Here is a 17,664-nt window from a genome sequence, read left to right on the forward strand (position 1 = left end):
GACCAGAGGAAAGAACTTTTGATCAGTGAAAGATTAGTTTGGGATGAAAAGATAACTAATCTAGTGAATTACAAAACATAACCCTAGCGGTTATTGCCAATGTGTTGTGAATGAATTTCTGGGCCCAGGTGAGTATGTGATATTAGATTACCTGTTGCTGGTAACCCGTGAGATCAATATTAATCTTGACGCCCGCTGCAGGGAAAATTGCTCAAGTTTGGGAAAGGAGGTAGGGAGAGAGATCAGAGGACCCTCCAATGTTGTTGTCACGTCGTCCGCATATAAGCTCAGTGCAGGTTTGTCCCCTCCAAAGTGTACTTCAGCAATACTTGGATTGTCAGGGGCTCTATGGGCCATTAGCTCCATATAAAGGGCAAAAAGTAGGCGAGAAAAGGGGCAGCCCTGTTGTGTACCTCTCTGAATGGGGAAGGGGGTATATGTATATCCTATCACTCGAACTGTGGACACTGGTCTGGTGTAACCACTGAAAACCCAAGCTATGAATCTATCAAGAAGCCCAAAGTGTTGGGGGCTGACCTCTAGGTATGTCCTGTGTATTCTGCCAAGCGCTTTTTCCTCTTCGATAGAGAGGAGCATGCGTTCGTTGGGCTTTATCTATTATGTGGAGTACTCTTTTGGTGCCATCTAAAAAATGGCGATTGGGGAGAAATCCTGCGTGGTCCGCTGTGATGCAAGGATCCCGGTGAACAATTTTAAATCAACATTATGAAGGGAGATGGGTCAGTATGAGGCACATTGGTGCTTATCCTTTCCGTGTTTAGGTATGATGACCACAGATGCCTCTAAAATAGCTGAGGGGAGAGAAGAGGATACTCCAATGCCGTTGTACACTCTAGTGAGGACTGGAGCTAGTATGGAGCAGAAGCGTTTATAAAACAAGGCAGTGAAACCAGCTAGGACTGGGGATTTGAGTGTGTTTCTGTTTAGAAATGGATGATATTACCTCCTCTATTTTAGGGGACACAATGTCCACTCCCTAGAGACACTGAGCAGGGGCCTCTGGGGAAATGTCTTGCACTTCGTAAAATCCTGCAGAATATTGGCAGAATGTTTCTGCAATCTGCTGGTCAGTAACCCTCTCCTCTCCTGTAGGGGCAAGCGTGGACGCAATTCCAGATGTTTGTCTCTGTATCCTCAGTCTATTAGCTAACAACCTCCCCGACCTGTCCTCCTCAGTGTAGAAGGTATGGAAGAGTCTACGCGCTGCATACTCTGCCCTGTCAATATCTAGAGTGGGTAACTGAGGGCGTACGGCTTCTAGCTGTCTCTAAACTCTAGGGGAACCGGTCCTCTGATGTATACGCTCTAGTTCCTGTGTTTGTTTCATCAGGAGCTCTCTTTTTTTCCTTGCTATTTTATTATCTGAGGCGGCAATTGCAATAAATTCCCCTCTGACGACTGCTTTTAGGGCATCCCAAAGGGTAGCTATAGGGACCTCAGGGGTATTGTTTAACTCCAAGTACTCCCGCAAGGTCTTTAGGATCTGCTGGCTCACCTCAGGGCGATGTAACAGCATGACTCAGAGGTGCCAGGTCCTTTGCGGGGGCTGGGTATTTGGCAGTAAGAGAGCCAGAGTTACCGCTGAGTGATCTGAGAGCGTATGTGGTAGTATCTCTATTTGCTGGATATGAGGACCTACGCTTTGCGTGCCTAAGAAATAGTAGATCCTTGCATATGTCTTGTGAGAGTGAGAATAGAATGTGTATTCTTGGGCAGTGGGGTGCTTGTCTCTCAATATATCAATTAGGTGTCCCTTTTATAATGCCTGGTGTCTGTCCATGTCTCTGGGCCGATCTGTCTAAGGCGTTGTCAAAAGCTAAGTTCAAGTCCACTCCAAGGAAGACCGACCTGTAGGCGGATGCACTAACTTCTTGCACCATCTTTTGTATTCATCCCTCCTGTCCATTGTCTGGGATATAGACCAAATGGATTGTAAGCATTTGTGAGACTATATGAAGAGTATGCTAACAATATGCCCTTATGTTTCGCTTGCTTGGATCCTAGCTTTCCGGGAAATTTGTTAGAAATGAGGGGCCTTATTTATGAAGGCTTTGCGCCGCCGGTGCGTCACTTTTTCCCATGTTAAAAGTGACGCACCGGCGGCGCAAGGCCTTCATAAATAGGGCCCGAGGATGCCTACTCCTGTTGTTTTCGTGGATAAGGAGGAAAAAAGCTGCTTGGGAAAGATTTTAGAGTGGAACCTATGCGTGTCCCCTGGGAGGAGATGATTTTCCTGAAGGAGACAGATGTGAGCTTCCGAGTAAAAGAAAATAAAGGATAGCGCAGAGTTTTATGGGGTTTCTATGCACTTTGACATTCAAGGTGAGGATTTTAAGAGTCTGGGGCATTGCGATGGTCGTGGTATGAGGCTTATATAGTGAGCAGTGGAAAAGAGGGGTTAGGACTATGGCCCTGTGGCAGAGGGACAGTCCGCCTAGGCCAATGACGTACTAGCATGGAGGGCCAGCGAGACGTGTGAATAGATGGTGAGGAGGGGTGGGGACACATCAACAACCCCAAATGAACATAACAAACAGACAACATTTCTCAAAGTAGTATTGTAAATGTCCTAGATGTGTATACCCACGGGAAGGGGGTGGCAATGTTCCAAACCTTCATGCCGCCCCATTCCTCGCAGGCCTCTTCCCACTAAGTAGGTCAGTGAGGCACCGTGAGTGCTCTGTGTCCATAAAATGTCAGCAAGCCCGGTAACGGGCTAGGGGCCTCTCACTCCGGCCCAGCAGAGTCCTCACCAAGGTACGCCACGACCGCCTGACGCTCTTCTGCCATTGCTCTGGACCAGAGCGTAGCTGAGTCGAGTTCTGGCCAATCGTTTTCCAATTACCAGTTTCCCACCCTCTGCCCGATCCGGCAGTCGATGGTGGGCTTACAGAGGGATCTTCCTGGACGTTCAGTAGTTGGCGAGCTTTCTTCACTGAGCAAACTTGATGGATTTTCCCATTGAGGCCGAACGGATGCCCCCAGGAATATGGGATTTTAATGTCCCGAAGATGTGGCGTGATCGGCCGGACTGCCCTTCATTTCTGGAGTGTGGAGGCCGCAAGGTCATAAAAAAGTAGAGGCTCATGCCCCTGGTATTGGAGTGGGTGACTGTACTTGGCTTTTTGAAGGATGTGCTCTTTTAGTTGGAAGTCGTGAACACAGTTGAAGATGTCAGCAGGGGGATCTGGAGAAGGTCTTCTTAGGCCCACTCGGTGTGTGCAGTCAAGTTTGATCTCCAGATCGTCGGGCCTCCAGGATCGATCTAAAGAGGCCGTCTACGAATAAAGTATTGCTTTGGCCCTCTGCTCCATGCAGAATACCTTGAATACAAATATTGTTACGCCTCGAGCAGTATAACTTCTTGTTGGAGATGTTCAATTTCCTCGTCTCTGCTCGCGCTCTGAGTTTTCAGCGTATTAACCCTGTCCCCAAAGCATCGATATCTATTCTCACCTCCCTGATCTCCTGCGCAAGCTCAGTCTTCATTTGTTTCAGGTCTTTCTGCAGGGAGGTGAAGAGGGTTTCAATAAATGCGCGTGTGAGCGGAGCCTCCGCGTCTCTGAAATCAGTAGGCTTCTGCAATTCTGTAGTACTTGAGCCAGACATCTTAAGCAGTAGGGGCCTCATTTATGAGGCTGTGCGTCACTTTTATGCCGCCGGTGCGTCACTTTTTGTGACGCACCAGTGGCGTAAAAATGCGCCTTGTTGCGCCATATTTACAAAGTGACGCATCTAGGTAGATGCGTCACTTTGTAAACTCCTGCACCACATTATACCTGCGCCAGGTATAATGTATGCAAGGGGGGCGTATTGACGCAAGGAAGGGTCGTAAAAGTGACGCAGTGAAATCTATGAGATTTCACTGCGTCACTTCTAGGACGCCATTGCGTCAAAATCTTGCGCCTGCCTCGCAGCAGGCGTAAGACTGACGCAGGCCCTTTCACATGGGGCTTGCCCATGTGATAGGAAGCATTGCTGGAGTTGCGTCACTTTTGTGACACACTCCAGCAATGCGTCACTTTTGCGCTTACAGATACGTCAGAAATACTGACGTATCTGTAACTCCTTGCGACATGATGCGTCATACTTTAAATATGACGCATCAGGAATGTCGCAAGGAGTGCGCACTGAGAAGTGAAGCATCGCTGCTTTCACGCAGCGATGCGTCATTTCTCATAAATGAGGCCCTAGGTTCTTGACTAAACGCTCCTTTTCCCCGTTATTGGCTGTCATATTAAGAGGGCAAGTGGGGCTTACGCCGGCTGGACCTCTGTGTCCGACCCCACGGCGACACAGGAGGCGTCTGTCCCCAGGAGCCAGTCGATGATAAAGTTTGTACCTTGGCGTAGACTAGGCTACTCTTTGAGACGATCGCTATGTAGTCAGGGTAACGGGGGCCTTTCAAAGTCTTGATAAGGGTATGGGGGTCCAGCTAAGCAGGGGAATTCCAGTGGCTGCCCGATGCAGCTCCGGTGTTGTGAGTACGCCCCAGGCTCCGCGGGGAGCACACACGCAGCATGGCTCCATCATGCATCCCGGTCCTTGCATACCCGCTGCGGCAAAGGGTGCCGAGGAAGTCCCCTCTTGCTCACTCAGGGGGCTCTGTGTCGTAGAGCCTGTGCATGCGGTGTAGGTCACCACTGGCCTGTTCAGCAGTCTCAGGCCCCACTAATGTTATAGAGTAGTTGCGCGGGGGAAGGTGGAACCCAGGGACGGCCTGACCCCACTACCTCCTTTCAGCCCTCACCTCGTCTGTGGCTCCCTGTCAGGTATGGTGTGGGTGCAGATTGTCAACTCTCCAGCCATGCGCTGGATTTCCTTATGCTTGGGGGCGCCTCTAGTCACTCCACAAGGAGGCTGTGCCACTTCCCCCTCAGCTCCTCCGTGCCCCAGGGATGTAGATGGACTGCAGCGCCAGGCCACGCTCCGTGCTGTATCAATCACCGCTGTGCCCCGTCCCTGAGGCAGACACCACCCTCCGCTCGGCCCCCTTACACAATTTGATGGTTGCCACTCGCTTAGTACGGCAGAGTCCAGGAGCCCGCCAAAGGAAGGCACCAGATGGTCCTTAGGCGGCCCACAAGGCTGTGAGGTCTGGGGGCCGCATGCGCATGGTGGATAAAGAGCTGCGGCGACACATGGACCACCGGACACCAGTTTGCTTTTCCGCTTAGTCCGGACTAACTTCCCGGCCACGCCCCGTTTATTATATACTCCGCGCGTGACGTATCACGCCTGCTTGCGCGCACGCCTACGTGCGCGTTTAACTAGACTGCTAACCCGAAGTCAAGGACATTACATTCCTTTCAACCTTTAAAAGAACAAAACATGATAATCACCCATGAGTCTCTGAATAGGAGGATAATAACAAAATACAGTGAGGGCCATCCGGCCTGTTACCAGTCTGATGGATAGGAAGTCCGTGATCAGCCCACGGCAAAGTCCGCCAGTCGTGAGGACGGGCAGGATTCCTTCTCAGCCCGTATCCCGCTGTTTCCCCACGGGCGGGTGCCCTCCGTGGGGTCTCCTGAAGTGGTGTTCTGGCAGGCAGGGGGTCAGCAGGGACATGGGGGCTGTTGACTCTCGGCGTTTTGGCGGTCAGGGGGTTTCCTGTCGGGCTGTCACCTTGGGTGTCCTCTTCGCCTCCTCGTGGACTGCTGTTTCCTTCCGGGGGACTGGGCAGTTCTTGGTCGGGTTCTTGGCCTTGGTGATCTCCTGGTTGTGTGGATGCTTTCTTAAAGAAAGAGATGTTGCGTGTGACAGTTTCCATTCCCCGCTGAGCTGTCACCATAGTGCCTGTGCGGCGCGTGACTGTCCATGGTCTTGGTTCAAATGGGAGTCTGAATTTGCTCCCTGGATATCTGTCTTTTACGTAGACTTGGTCTCTCTCTCGAATGGACGGTTCTTTGGCCCTGCGTCGGAAGCTGGCATAGTCATTTGACCGCCTCCTGTTGGACAGAGACCTCCGGGAGTTTGCACTGTTCGGGGTCCAGGTCGGATGGTTGGGGATTGTGTCTCTGACTACTCTCCCCATAGCCGATGGACCTGGGGCAGCTTCAAAAGTGCAATGCGGTGTGAGCCGGTATTCCCTCAGGAACGTGTAGATTGCCCTCTCCAATGGGGCTTCCTCGGCATGGGCGATCCGGATGACCTTGTTTAGAGTGCGCATAAACCTCTCTACCTCCCCGTTGGCTTGAGGCCAGCGGGGGGTGATTTTTCAGTGCTGGATTCCCCACTCTTTGAGGTAGTCTGCGAACTCTTGTCCTTGAAATGGTGGTCCGTTGTCTGTCTTGACCCATTCGAAGATACCGTGTGTGGCAATGACCTTCTCAAACTTCGCAATGACTTCCCTGGCTGTGAGGGTTGTCACGATTTCTACCTCCGGGTATTTGGTGAAGTCGTCAATGATGACGAGCATGTATCTACCATCCGGGAGATGCCCGAAATCTGCGCTGACGTGTTCCCATGGTTTCAGTGGGTTGTCTTCGGTGATGACCGGGGGTGGGCATTCGGGTTGCCCCGCAGCCTGGCACCATTGGCATTCCTTGACGGCTCGTTCCACTCTGGTGTCCATGTCCGGGAACCATACCTTTGCGCGAATTCTACTCTTGGTCTTCACCATTCCTTGGTGCCCGTGGTGAGCTAGCTTGATTGCTTGTTGGGTCAGGCTCATTGGCATCACGATCCGTGGTGCCCTCAATAGGCATCCTTGGCTGTCAACGGACAGTTCCTCTCTCACTTTCATAAGTGTCTCTAAAGCGCTTCTCGCCTGCGGTGTCCTCTTGCTCAGTGATGTTTGAATGGTTTTCCAGTCGTTGTCCTGTAAGGCGTTCGCCACTAGTTGGAGGATTTCATCGCTGAGGGTTGCTTCAATGATCATCTCTATGCTCATCAGCAGAGGTCTTGACCTTTCCCGCACCACTTTTACATATTCCTCGGTTTCCTCGGCATCCTCCTTTTCTCCACTGGTTGCCGCTCGGGGGTGCCTCAAGAGGTAGTCTGCGGGGTTCGTCTCTCTCGGCTTGTATTCTAGTTGGTAATCGTATTCCTGGAGTTGCAGGATCCATTTCTCTATTCTGGGTGGTGGTTTGGGGACCGACCCTCGGAATAGGGGGATCAGGGGTTTGTGATCCATTGAGACGGTGAACGGGTGTCCGTACACGTAAACGTGGAAGTGCCTGCAAGCCCAATGGATCGCAATTGCCTCCCTCTCTATCTGGGAATACCGTTGTTCAGTTTCGGTCAGCGACCGGCTGGCGTAGGCAATGGGTGCCCAGTCTTCTCCTCCCTGGCGCTGTGTCAGCACAGCTCCCAGGCCGTAAGGGCTGGCGTCCACGGCTATGTTGGTAGGCTTTACCGGGTCAAAGTATGACAAAGTTTTGTCCGCCGACAACACGGCCTTGGTATTTTTGGAACGCTACGTCCTGTTCCTCTCCCCACTGCCAGGGGGTGGTGGACTTGGTGAGTTCTCGGAGAGGCCTGGTGAGGTTGGACAAATCCGGGATGACCCTCCCACAGAAGTTTACCATGCCCAGGAAGCTTCGTACTTCCGAGATGTTGGTCGGTGCTGGGGCTGCTTGCACGTCTTTCACCTTGTCTTGGGCTATTCCTTGGTCCGAGAAGGTGTACCCAAAAAAACTGATTTTGTTTCGGAGGAATTGGCACTTCTCGCGGTGTAAAGTCAGGCCAGAGTCTTTGATTCTCTGCAGCACGCCTCTCAGTCTTTGGTGGTGTTCCTCGACAGTGTTCGCGTAGATGAGCAGGTCATCGCTGATGTTCAAAACTCCTGGGAGCCCGCTTAGAACCTCCCTGATGGTGTTCTGGAAGACTTCAGCGGTGCTGGAGATGCCGAAGTTGAGTCGTCGATACCGCCTGAGACCCACATGGGTGGAGAAAGTAGTTATTCACCTTCTTGGCTCCGCCTGTTTTCTGCCCCACTGCCACTCCTCTGGGGCGCCGGCCCCCGGTCCACCGCTGAGCAGAACCCTCCTGATCTTCCGCGGCCCACCCTGGGGTCCGGCCGCGCCCAGCTCTCTTGTGTTGTGGGGCTGCCGAGTGTCATTGCAAGGCCTGCAGAGTTTCATCCCTGTCCTCCGTTAGCCCCTTGGTAAGCAAGAACGGCTCCCACGGACCAGCTGTCTTAAGACAAACGTAAGACAAAATCCTAACTTCTGTGAATACCAAAAGTAGTAAATTCATTCTGTGAATGCCAAAAGTAGTAAGTGCATTCTGTGAATACCAAAATAGTAGTAAGTTTAGGATTGAGTCTTAAGTTCATTCTGTGAATCGGGCCTTAAAAGACAAGGTCCAGGGTCGGGAATTGGTTGGAAGGAGGTTATTAAAGGTATATACAGAAAGGTTCATGTGCGAGGGACTAACAGCTTTGAGGACCAGGCTCGACTGCCCGCCTCTCATGGCCAACACCTTCATCAGATGAAGTAAAACAGTTGATTTACAGTGTAACATCTCAGTGGCATAAATTGCAAAAAAGGCCTTAATAAAAGTCTTATTGTCAGTCGATCTTGAGGGCTGGGTCTGTGCTGTTCAGGTGCTGCCACCGGTCCAGTGGGGGCCTGAGCTGTCTTTCTGGAGACAGATAAGCCTTTATTACCTCCCTTTTACCGAGGGGGGAGGGGGAGAGGTGTCATTTTCAGTCTCTTGCTGGGCTGGCCCAATATTGTATGCAGATTGAGCAGAGCCAGGGAGCCTGAGCAGAAGTGACCTCACTCATATTCAGGTGTGGTTCACCATTGTGACCTAATCCGTAAACAAAGAGTCTTGGCAACATTTGCATTTTTTTACCATAGGGAAGATAAGAAAGCATGCCTCTTTTACAGAAACCCCCTTCCTTCTTTTCAAAAAGTGTAATTCACTGAAGCAGTGTTTTGCGAAAAGGTGTAAATCCGCAAATGTGGGCCACTTTTTTTTTAGCATGCCCGGGAATAGTTTTGATCTCAATCAAAGCCTAGCTGCAGGGTCCTGCATTATGTCTTTAAAACCACAGTGAATCCAGCTGTTTAACCCATTCCTGCTGCTCCATCTATTCTACACACCGCAAGGAACTTTGATGTCCCCAGCGTGTCCCACACGAGGAGTATCAAAGATATGTGTGTTGTACGAAACCCAGGGTCAGATGTACAAGGGCATTGTAGAACAGGAACGTCACTCTTTCTGACGGTCATGGTGGCGCAATGTCCTGCTCCATATTTACAAAGCGATGTTACGACACTTTGCATGGCTTAATGCCGCTTTGTAAATATCGTCCCCTTTCACGCGGGTATCTGCATGATTGGGACATGCAATGGGTGTTGATGTGGGCGTTTATCTGCAACACCCATTACTTTTTTACACTGTCCCAGATTTTCACGGGTCTGTAAATCTGAGCCAGATTTGTGGTGGAGAAGTGTGGCTCACTGGTTAGAAGCGGCAGACCCTGAAGCAAAGGTCGGCCCGGGACCAGGGTTCAATTCCCGTCGTGGCAGGGTCTTGGGTCAATGTCCACGGACTCGATAATTCTCGCCTAGGTGCCTAAGCTAACCATGGGTCCCACTCTGCAACTCTGGGCAATAGCTTGCTTAATCTCCACAACGGCCCTATCAGCGCTGGGGATGCCTGGCTTCACCTTGGGGGTGCCCAGGAGGGACCATCTCACAGGGAAAGCCAGGACGGGTTCCCCAGCGGTATACAGTGCCAGGACACTGCGTGATGGAGTACCAGTGCGCTTTACAAGTATACATTTACATTTTTTTTACACCACTGAATAGCAGGCGTTAGATTGGTGTAACAAGGAAAAATAATTTGTTCTTTCTCCTCGTTTTTGCTCCTTCTGTGTGTGCTGCACCATAATGCAAGTATGCCTGCATTGCGGGTGAAACATTCCTCCTATACAGGCACCCTTGCACTATGACTCAAGGGTGTCTGTATTGACGCTAGGCAGCTTTTATTAGTGCAAGAGAAAACACTGGAGTGTGCCGTATTATTGTAAATGCTGTGCATCCTTGTGCTTTTAAAACGACGCTGCGCGGTGCTGCTAAATTGCTTGCAGCACCGCGCTGTGCCATTCATTTCTAACTATTCCCCAGAGTGCCGCACGAACAGATGGTCCACACAACCACTACCCTTACCGCTCCAAGATACAGTAAGGAACCCACAATACAGCTGGGGCCGCAGTTCCAACAGTTTACGGACTTTTCGTACACGAGAAAAAGCATTCGAATTGGAATGTTTGCGACTGTAAAAATTCTTTGTACATCTGGCATTAAGTTTGTGTGCAATGAGGTCTGGAGGAAAAGGCTCCTGGCAGAGCAAGTGAGGTCACTGTTTCCTTGGGGAAGGATGTCCGGGTCAGACAGGTCACGCAGCAGGGTAATTGGATATGTAAGACAGCAGGTGTCAGTCTGGGCGGCTTCATCGGCACAGAAGGATGTCCGCTCGGACCCCAGCCTGACACCCATCACTGGACGGCCACAGGACCTAGGACCGACAGGAAGTAGAAGCCAGCCTGGGTCACTGTGTCTCTATTACAAACTGTCAGCGCCGTCTGCTTCCGGGGGGGTCGTGAGTAAGGGGGTGGACTGGCGATCCATTGGTGGGAGGGGCTATCCACTCCCCCAAATCTAACAAACACCGGTTGGCCAGGGCCACGGTGTAATTTGGTTAATCTGGCGGGCAGGTGGCGAGGGGCTGCCTGCCCTTGGATCGACCGTAAGATAACCCACCATGTTGGCATATTTGTTATGCAAATAAACCTGCAGCAACTTTCTCCACTAAGAATTTGTCTTGTTTTGATTATTTCTCCAGGTTATTGCTGTGGGAGGGATGGGGAGTGTTGCCATTGGCACTATAGGCCTGACAGGAAGTAGAAGCCAGCCTGGGTCACTGTGTCTCTATTACAAGCTGTAAGCACTGTCTGCTTCCGGGTCATTAGCGTGTTCAACAGCTGTTATCCCACAATGGACGGAGACACCCTGGGTGTGCTGGAGGAGGTGGGGGCGGGGAAGGAGGTGTAGCTGGGCAGTGAGACATTGTGACGGACCATAAGCGGTGCAGGTACGGATGCCAGGTACGGATGCCAGGTGGCCGCGCTCCAGCCCGTCTGGGATGAATTTACAAACACAGCGCCCAAGGAACAGCTTCAGGTGGAACTCCCAGGCTGTGCCCTCTGTGCCAGCGAAGTAGAGAGAGGCCACGGCCCCTTCACGGGCACAGCCAGGCCAGGCGGGCTCACCTGACACTACTGGGAGGGCACAGGCCCCCTGCCAGAGGGGCACAGACCAACTCTTACTGGGTCCCTGACATGTCCAGGCATGCACAGGCTGGCACTACTGGAAGGGATTCCTTGTCGGGTGTGTGACCCGAAAGGAGGTGGGAAATCCTTCCTTTCGGAATGAGGGCGCTCACACACCCAACCTGCTGGGTGTCATGCTTCATCATCGGGCATGCTCCTCGTCGGGTCGGCGTTGCAATACCCAACGGGCACCCTATGCAGGGGCTCTTTGGCGGAGATCTTTTATTCCTTGCCGTATGGTGCAGTGGGTTTAAGGGGCCTAAGAAGTGTAGAAAAGTGTGTGAGCTATGGTCAACTAGACCAAGTGAGTTAAAACAAGGACTAGAAGAATCAGGCAAAACAACTTTAATGACCCTGCCTTCTGCCCTGATTTAAAAAGTGGAGTGACAACCCTCTACAAGTGATGTAGCAGAGTGTTGCACTCAATCTCATGCGGTCGACATATTTCTTGCCTTTAGTAGTTGTGTTCCCAAAGCTGGCACACAACTACCTGGCAGAAATGCCCCCTGAAGCTGTGCCACTGTCAATCATAGCGGGCACAGAATGGATCTGCAGAAAGGCAGATGTGTTGCTTCAGGAGTTGGGGTGGGGGTGTTTGGGGCTTGACCCCACAATAAATGCATTCTTGGCTTGAGAGTTGGGTCTCAGGGCCCTGAGTTGGGTTCCAATGTTTCTGTTTGTCCTCCTGTGACTGAATGGTTATAACTTATTATTTTTGTTTTTTTCAGGATCTTAGGCAGAGGTCACAGTGGCCCACCTACTGCAAATCAGCACCTCATGGGGACAGTGTATCCCAAACCTTGGTCATCCCTCCATCCTTTGGCAAACTGTTTATTAGTGGGAAAATGTACGATTTCACCCCCCCCCCCCGAATCTCAGTGACTAAGCTATACCCCTGCCTAAAGATCAAAGGGACCCTCCCCAGGAGGACACAGACTGGGTCTGCAGAAAGGACACAGTGACCCAGCCATGCCCAGGAAAGTGCAGACTAGGACTGCGAAGAGGGCACAGTGACCCTGCCATGCCCAGGAGGGCACTGACTGGCTCTGAGGAGAGGGCACAGTGACCTTGCCCTCTCCTCAGAGCCAGACGGTCATCTGGAGTCAGGCGTGTGTGGAGCCAACGTCACGGTTTTCTGCATATAAGTGATTTATTAATTTATTACTCTTATGTAAGGAGTCTTCCTATAATACAGGATACTCGATGTAATTTCGTGGTGAGATAAATTCAGAACACCTATTTTGGGTATTCATAGCCTTCTTGCATTTATTCACTTTTGGCTGGACGTCCCTTGAAATATATTTATGTGTAACATTTTCGTCCTGATGATGGTCCTGAGGATCTTATAGACCGACGGGGAACCGAAACGTCAGCGCCCAACTTAGGGGCTCATTAGGATGGCGGACGGACTTTCGTCCGTCCGCCACCCCAGAGGAGGAGGGACCGTCCGCAGGGGCAGCGACGGTCCCTCTGTTCCAATTAGGATGTGACCGCCACCCTGGCGGTCACATCCTATATATTTAACATTGCGGTAGGTGCTGCTTGAAGCAGCACACGCCGCAATGTTAAAAAACACATGTTTTCCTTTGCGTGCACGAAGCTGCAGGCACCGCGTGGTGCCTGCCGCTTCGTGCACGCAAAGGCAGGGGGGTACCATAGGTACCCCCCATGTGCAGCCCCCCTTCACCCCTTGGGGCCCGCAACGGGCCCCCAAAGACAAGTCCGTATGCCTTTACACGACGGAAATGCCGCCGTGTAAAGGCATAGCACCGCTGACATCCTAATATGGCTGGCGGTGTTTGATAGACACCGCCAGCCATGTTAGTGCTGTTCCGCCGCGGACGGGAGGCGACCGCGGCGGAAAAAAGATCCCTCAGCCATCCTAATCTGGCGGGCGGTCTTTTTTCTGTCCGCAGCGGTTAATCCGCATCCTCCGGGCCGGCGGTGGCTTCCGCCGGCCCGGAGGATGCAGATTAACCGCAATCCTAATGTGCCCCATAGTTTTGCTTATACATTAATTTTTGTGATTCTGAATTTGATGATTTGTAATGTGAAATGTATGTTTTGTATGGTATTTCACTCATCCGTACTTTAAGCAAAAGGTGTTCTATATACTACTACCAGTTGTTTTTAGAATCTCAGTAGTATGTGTGTTGCCATGTTGCAATTATACAAAAGTACAATTAAATATTCTTGTGGTATTTGTGCAAATGTCCCTACATTTGTGGATTTATGATCACTGTTGTGACATCTTTAAATTGTAATTATTCTTAAACAATTCCTTGGGGGACAATTTATGCTTTTGCTATTTACAAGGCAGCGTAAAGTCACTTTAACATGGCTTAGCGCTGCCTTGTAAATAAGGCACCCTTTCACGCTATAGTTAGCGTGAAAGGGGAGGGCAATGGGTGTTGCGGTGGGTGTTACACTGCAACGCCCATTGATTTTAATGCTGCCCCATATTTACAAGGGTGGCGTAAATAGGAGGCATCACCAAACTTAAGAGGAAAAACCTGTTCTTAAACAAGCGAAATGAGGAGAAATGCTTTATTTTCTCCTAGTTTTTGCTGTTTCCATGTGTGCTGAATTGTGCAGCACACATGGAAACAGCAAATTGCCATTGATTGTTTATGTGCAGGACGGTGACCCTTCCTGCACATAAACAATCACAAAAAAATTGCGGTTTGCAACTTCTATGTGTGCTGCATTAAGCAGCACACAGAAAAGTTACAAAACACCATTTAAAGATTGTTTATGTGCAGGAAGGAACCATCCTGCACACAAACAATCCTCCACTCAACGCAGACACCCTTGCACTATGCTGCAAGGGAGCCGGCGTTGGCACTAGGCTGCTAAGTTTAATGCCAGCGCAGGGGGAAACGCAAGGCTGCACCGTATTGTTGTAATTATGGAGCAGCCCTGCGTTTGGGAAGTGGCGAAGCGCAGCATTGAGACAAGGAGGCTAATGCCGCGCTCCGGCACTTCTTTGTGCATATGCCCCTGGGTCTGAGAGAGGTCACGGTAACCAAGCTTTGCCCAAGAGGGCACAGACAGGGTCTCCAGGGAGGGCACAGTGACCGTGCCATGCCCAGGAGGGCAGACACTGGGTATGCGGAGAGGGCACAGTGACCCTGCATGCCCAGGAGGAGAGTGACCGTGCCATGCCCAGGAGGGCAGACACTGGGTATGCGGAGAGGGCACAGTGACCCAGCCATACCCTGGAGGACAATGACCGTGCCATGCCCAGGAGGGCAGACACTGGGTATGCGGAGAGGGCACAGTGACCCTGCATGCCCAGGAGGAGAGTGACCGTGCCATGCCCAGGAGGGCAGACACTGGGTATGCGGAGAGGGCACAGTGACCCTGCATGCCCAGGAGGAGAGTGACCGTGCCATGCCCAGGAGGGCAGACACTGGGTATGCGGAGAGGGCACAGTGACCCAGCCATACCCTGGAGGACAATGACCGTGCCATGCCCAGGAGGGCAGACACTGGGTATGCGGAGAGGGCACAGTGACCCTGCATGCCCAGGAGTAGAGTGACCGTGCCATGCCCAGGAGGGCAGACACTGGGTATGCGGAGAGGGCACAGTGACCCAACCATGCCCAGGAGGAGAGTGACCGTGCCATGCCCAGGAGGGCAGACACAGGGTATGCGGAGAGGGCACAGTGACCCTGCATGCCCAGGAGGACGGTGACCGTGCCATGCCCAGGAGGGCAGACACTGGGTATGCGGAGAGGGCACAGTGACCCTGCATGCCCAGGAGGACGGTGACCGTGCCATGCCCAGGAGGGCAGACACTGGGTCTGCAGAGAGGGCACAGTGACCGTGCCATGCCCAGGAGGGCAGACACTGGGTCTGCACAGAGGTCACGGTAACCATGCCCGGGAGAGCACAGACCGGGTCTGCAGACGCAGCCCAGGCCTCCCTGCCAGCCCTGGCGGGCACCGCCCTCCTGCGCGGAGAGCCCTGCCCACAGAGCTGCCTTACGGGAAGCCCGAAGCACCTGCCAGGGAGTGAGAGCATCGACGCCTAAAATAGGAGCGTCGCCTGGCAACGGGGAAATATTTGAACTTATTTCTGCTTAGCCAGGAATGAAGGAATCTGTAGTGAGAAGGAAGAGGGGATCCAAGAACCCGCCAAACTCCCCCTCCCAGCCCCCCCCCCTCCTGCAGCAGTGGTTCAGCCCTGGCATGGGCTGGCCTTAGAGACCGTCTGTTGTACTGAGCAGGGAAGGGGTTCTGGGAGAGAAGCACGGGAGTGAGCACCAAACTGCAGCTCCACACTACGCTATACTTGGCACAGTGTGGCTTCCAATAGAGAAAGCATGGGAGTGAGCACCGAACTGCAGCTCCACACTACACTATACTTAGCACAGTGTGGGTTCTAGGAGAGAAAGCACGGGAGTGAGCACCAAACTGCAGCTTCACACCACGCTATACTTGGCACAGTGTGGCTTCCAATAGAGAAAGCATGGGAGTGAGCACCGAACTGCAGCTCCACACTACACTATACTTAGCACAGTGTGGGTTCTAGGAGAGAAAGCACGGGAGTGAGCACCAAACTGCAGCTTCACACCACGCTATACTTGGCACAGTGTGGCTTCCAATAGAGAAAGCATGGGAGTGAGCACCGAACTGCAGCTCCACACTACACTATACTTAGCACAGTGTGGGTTCTAGGAGAGAAAGCACGGGAGTGAGCACCAAACTGCAGCTTCACACCACGCTATACTTAGCACAGTGTGGCTTCCAGTAGAGAAAGCATGGGAGTGAGCACCGAACTGCAGCTCCACACTACACTATACTTAGCACAGTGTGGGTTCTAGGAGAGAAAGCACGGGAGTGAGCACCAAACTGCAACTTCACACCACGCTATACTTAGCACAGCGTGGCTTCTGAGAGAGAAAGCACGGGAGGGAGACCAAACTGCAGCCCCGCACCACACTATACTTAGCAAAGTGTGGGTTTTAGGATAGAAAGCACGGGAGTGAGCACCAAACTGCAGCTCCACATCACGCTATACTTAGCAGAGTGTGGGTTCCTGGAGAGAAAGCTCGGGAGTGAGCACCAAACCTCAGCTCCACACCACGCTATACTTAGCACAGTGTGGGTTCCTGGAGAGAAAGCACGGGAGTGAGCACCAAACTGCAGCTCCACACTACACTATACTTAGCACACTGTGGGTTCTAGGAGAGAAAGCACGGGAGTGAGCACCAAACTGCAGCTTCACACCACGCTATACTTAGCACAGTGTGGGTTCTAGGAGAGAAAGCACTGGAGTGAGCACCAAACTGCAGCTCCACACCACGCTATACTTATCACAGTGTGGGTTCTAGGATAGAAAGCATGGGAGTGAGCACCCAACTGCAGCTCCACACCACGCTATACTTAGCACAGTGTGGGTTCTAGGAGAGAAAGCACTGGAGTGAGCACCAAACTGCAGCTTCACACCACGCTATACTTAGCACAGTGTGGCTTCCAGTAGAGAAAGCATGGGAGTGAGCACCGAACTGCAGCTCCACACTACACTATACTTAGCACAGTGTGGGTTCTAGGAGAGAAAGCACGGGAGTGAGCACCAAACTGCAACTTCACACCACGCTATACTTAGCACAGCGTGGCTTCTGAGAGAGAAAGCACGGGAGGGAGACCAAACTGCAGCCCCGCACCACACTATACTTAGCAAAGTGTGGGTTTTAGGATAGAAAGCACAGGAGTGAGCACCAAACTGCAGCTCCACATCACGCTATACTTAGCAGAGTGTGGGTTCCTGGAGAGAAAGCTCGGGAGTGAGCACCAAACCTCAGCTCCACACCACGCTATACTTAGCACAGTGTGGGTTCTAGGAGAGAAAGCAGGGGAGTGAGCACCGAACTGCAGCACCGCACCACGCTATAATTAGCACAGTGTGGGTTCTTGGAGAGAAAGCAGGGGAGTGAGCACCAAACTGCAGCTCCACACCATGCTATAATAGGCACAGTGTGGGTTTCAGGAGAGAAAGCACGGGAGTGAGCACCAAACTGCAGGTACACTCCACGCTATACTTAGCAGGGCGTGGGCTCCTGGAGAGAAAGCATGGGAGTGAGCACCAAACTGCAGCTCCACACCACGCTATACTTAGCACAGTGCGGGTTCCAAGAGAGAAAGCACGGGAGTGAGCACTAAACTGCAGCTCCACACCACGCTATACTTAGCACAGTGTGGGTTCTAGGAGACAAAGCACGGGAATGAGCACCAAGCTGCAGCTCCACACCACGCTATACTTAGCACATTGTGGGTTCTAGGAAAGAAAGCATGGGAGTGAGCACCAAACTGCAGCTCCACACCACGCTATAATTAGCAGGGTGTGGGT

This window comes from Lissotriton helveticus, chromosome 1_1 (genome assembly GCF_964261635.1).
Source record: "Lissotriton helveticus chromosome 1_1, aLisHel1.1, whole genome shotgun sequence".
Lineage (NCBI taxonomy): Eukaryota > Metazoa > Chordata > Amphibia > Caudata > Salamandridae > Lissotriton > Lissotriton helveticus.